General features: G+C 50.1%; 1 long non-coding RNA gene across 3 annotated transcripts; it reads right to left on the minus strand.

Moving 5' to 3' along the window:
• Window positions 1-1,833: 1,833 nt before the first annotated feature.
• On the minus strand, window positions 1,834-2,687 carry LOC127049075 (uncharacterized). Of its 3 annotated transcripts, none has more exons than XR_007773866.1 (3): window positions 2,309-2,687; window positions 2,205-2,257; window positions 1,834-1,997 (listed from the first exon to the last, which is right to left on the minus strand). It is a non-coding gene; the product is annotated as an uncharacterized LOC127049075 (long non-coding RNA). The 3 variants fall into 3 exon arrangements; XR_007773867.1 differs by having other exon boundaries at window positions 1,834-1,971; window positions 2,076-2,257; XR_007773868.1 differs by lacking the exon at window positions 2,205-2,257 and adding an exon at window positions 2,076-2,179 and having other exon boundaries at window positions 1,834-1,971; window positions 2,284-2,687.
• Between the last annotated feature and the right edge of the window lie 1,375 nt (window positions 2,688-4,062).

The raw sequence follows: 4,062 nt of genomic DNA on the forward strand, positions 1-4,062 counted from the left end.
TTCCTGAATCTACACTTAGATACCTAAATAAAAGTGGCCTGATTTTCAATGGTGATGAGCATTTAGAACTCTCATTGACTTCAGTGGGATTAGGAATGCCCAGCACTTCTGAAAACCAGGCCATCTATCTAATCTAATCTCTCTACCTAGCTAAGGAATTTATATAGCTCCCATTACTGTAGTATCTGAGAACCTCACAATCTTTAATGTATTCACCCTCTCAAAATTCCCATGAGATAGGGAACTATTGTTATTATTCCTATTTCCAGATGAGGAATTGAAGCACAGAGAGACTAAGTGACTTACTCATGGTCACATTGGAAGTAAGTGACAGAGCAGGGAACTAAAACGGGTTTCCTGAGTCTCAGGCTTCCACAGAAACCACTAGACCATCCTTCCTCATATTTGGATGATAAATACAGATTTGTGAACTTATTTGTGTATCTGAAGAACAAGAAAGTTCCTGTATTTTTGTCATGATTCTGGTTCATGTACAACATGAAATATATTTGGAAACTGCAATTACCTAAACATAGCAGAAAGTTACATAATGCCAGTTGTCTATACACAATTCAAAACTCTGTGTCATGTCATGGGTGTAATCATTAGCAGGATGGGTGGAAGAATAAAGGTCATAACTTCTTAATCTTTCATCCTGCAGGAGGAATTAATGGTTTGGAGACAAACAGAACAGGGCTCACGTGTATTTTAGATGTGTATTTTAGATAAGGGTGGTCTTTTGAAGTATTTATTTAAAAAATTGTATGTCTGAAGATCCAAGCATTTAAGGCTAAAGATGAATACTCAGATTGTGCATCTAAAAATCTATACAAGGATTCTTTAGAGATGTGAGTTTATAATCTTCAGCAATAGACTAATTAAATATTTTTAAAGCAAATTTTAAACTAAGATCCTGTAGACTAACATGTTCTGAGTAAATATTACAGTAATGCACAATTGTTTTTGTCAGTAAATTCAGAACCTGACAGTATATACCTGACTTGACTGGGGGTTGGCAAATGCCTGTTAAATGGCTTCATTATCGCTTGAATGGCTCTTTAACAGTTTCAGTGTTGAACTAATAGGTCTGGCAGGCTGGAAGGCTTTTTCACTTTTAAGTACTAGGTCCCCTCCCGAGGAAGACTCACCAGGCTGCAGCAGCCAGCAGTGGTGGAAGCCTGCAGGAAGAGTCAGAACAGGGCTAGGAAGAGGCACTAAGGCCACGTCCAGCCTACCCGCCGTATCGGCGGGTTAAAATCGATTGCTCGGGGATCGATATATCGCGTCTAATCTAGACGCGATATATCGATCCCCGAGCGCGCTTATATCGATTCCGGAACTCCATCAACCCCAACGGAGTTCCAGAATCAACAGGGAGAGCCGCAAACATTGATCTCGCGTGGTGTGGACGGGTGAGTAATCCGATCTTAGATATTCGACTAACGTAGCTGAAGTTGCGTATCTAAGGCCTTGTCTACACCACAAAGTTGCAGCGCTGGTGAGGGAGTTATAGCGCTGCAACTTAGGAGGTGTACACATCTGCAGGGCATCACCAGCGCTGCAACTCCCTGTTTGCAGCGCTGGCCGTACACCCGTTGAAACTCGGGTGTAGAGGATCCAGCGCTGGTGATCCAGCGCTGGTCATCAGGTGTAAACACTCACCAGCGTTTTTCTTGACCTCCGTGGAATAAACGGGTATCCCAGCATACCAGAGGAAGCCTCTCTGGTAATCAAGCAGGTCTCCTTCCCCGCGGTTTGCAGGGGGGTTCGGGGATCGCGAGAGCAAACCGCGGGGAAGCAGGTCTCCTTCCCCGCAGTTTGCTCTCGCGTTCCCCTAACCCCCGTGCAAGCAGATCTCCTTCCCCGCGGTTTGCAGGGAGGTTCGGGGAACGCGACAGCACACCGCGGGGAAGGAGACCTGCTTGCAGGGGGGGTTTGGGGAACACCGGAGCAAACCGCTGGGAAGGAGACCTGCTTGCACGGGGGTTCGGGGAACACTGGAGCAAACCGCGGGGAAGGAGACCTGCTTGCAGGGGGCTTCGGGGAACACCAGAGCAAACCGCTGGGAAGGAGACCTGCTTGCATGGGGGTTCGGGGAACGTGACAGCACACCGCGGGGAAGGAGATCTGCTTGCACGGGGGTTCAAAAAACACCGGAGCAAACCGCTGGGAAGGAGACCTGCTTGCAGGGGGGTTTGGGGAACACCGGAGCAAACCGCTGGGAAGGAGACCTGCTTGCACGGGGGTTCGGGGAACACTGGAGCAAACCGCGGGGAAGGAGACCTGCTTGCAGGGGGCTTTGGGGAACACCAGAGCAAACCGCTGGGAAGGAGACCTGCTTGCACGGGGGTTCGGGGAACGCGACAGCACACCGCGGGGAAGGAGATCTGCTTGCACGGGGGTTCAAAAAACACCGGAGCAAACCGCAGGGAAGGAGACCTGCTTGCACGGGGGTTCGGGGAACACTGGAGCAAACCGCGGGGAAGGAGACCTGCTTCCCCGCGGTTTGCTCTCGCGTTCCCCTAACCCCCCTTGAAGCCGCCCAACAGCGCTGCAGTGTGGCCACATCTAACACCACTTGCAGCGCTGGTTGCTGTAAGTGTGACCACTCTGCAGCGCTGGCCCTATACAGCTGTACTAATACAGCTGTAACAACCAGCGCTGCAAAATTGTAGATGTAGACATACCCTCTGATCGATTTCCCCGCCCCCCCGTACTGTGGACCAGCCCTAAGACCCAAGGTGCCTTATGCAGCTGCATATGCTGTGTATGCCTAAGGATGCCCTTGCCCTGAAGTCTGATTTGCAGAAAAGCTGAGAATTCACAGCTGCAACTGAAGTCAATGGGAGCTGTGCCTGAAAACATGAAGTGTGGTATAATGCTAAGAACTCTAGAAAATCAACTGGGCTCACAAAATAGGTTGGACCCTTTTGACCTCACTCTTTCTGTGGGTACATTCTTCATTTGTGAAATGAGAGTAATAGTAACCTGGCTTCGATTTTGGTGGGGAGTTCATGATAATAGTGAATTTGAATGAAGTATGTGACCCCTGCAATGGAAGCAACTTTCCGCTGGTGTCTTGTAGCCTGGCCCACGTGGTTGCAGCACTCCTCAGGTTTGGTGTGTCCACCCCTCTGCAGAGGAAGATAGAAGGGCAGACACTCCAAACATGAGTGGTCTGAGCCCAGTCACAATGCCAGAAGCAGGGAGCCAAGGCTAGCCCTGCAGGACAGGAGCTGCCACTATGAATGCAGGGTGGTGGGCTCACTGTCCAACTCCTCCCCCCTCCCACACACACCCCCCACACACAGGCTCCTTGTTCCCCTCTTTTCTGTGACATATCCTTGTTTTCCTACACCTCTGCCACGAAAAGTATTAATATTTTCTGTGGGGGGAAATCACAGCCCATCTCCTCACAGGAGGGTGTTGTGGAAATTCATTAATATTCATGAAGTATTTGGATGCTACAGTGAGGAGTGCCACAGAAAATCCCATGAGGAAATCAACAATTCTGTCTTCTGTTTCCCCTCCCATCCCTCTCTTTCCCCCTCCCGCACTGGCTCCTAATCTCAGTTTCCTTGTCCAGGCAGTCCTATTCTCTCCTTGCTCGCAGCTCCTTGTCCAATCAGTGTCCCCCAACAACCAACAGGTTTCCCAGTCCTCCACCCCATCATTTCCCTCACCAGTTTCCAGTTCCAAGCTTCTTACTCAGTCAGTGTCAGCCTCCCCTTCCCACAACCCTGGCTGCAAGTCCCTGCCTCCCCTTCTTCCCAGGCCTCAGGCCTGGTCTCCTTGCCTAGCCAATCCCAGTTTCTCTTCCCCCATACCAGTCCCAGTCTCACCAAGCTTCTTGTCCCAATCTGCTCCATTCCCCCTTCTGTGTTCCGCCTTTGGATTCCTGTGCATCCAGATCTGGAGTCTTCCTTCTCCATGCTGCCTGGGTGCCAACAGAGGTGGTCACTGGGAGACAGATTCTCCGTTCTGGGGCCTGACTCTAGCCTAGCCCAAAGGAGCTAGCAGCAGCTATTACAGGGAAAGCTGGCTTTGTCCGTGTTTCCCTGG

The sequence above is a fragment of the Gopherus flavomarginatus genome, chromosome 4, assembly GCF_025201925.1.
Source record: "Gopherus flavomarginatus isolate rGopFla2 chromosome 4, rGopFla2.mat.asm, whole genome shotgun sequence".
NCBI classification, from domain to species: Eukaryota; Metazoa; Chordata; order Testudines; family Testudinidae; genus Gopherus; species Gopherus flavomarginatus.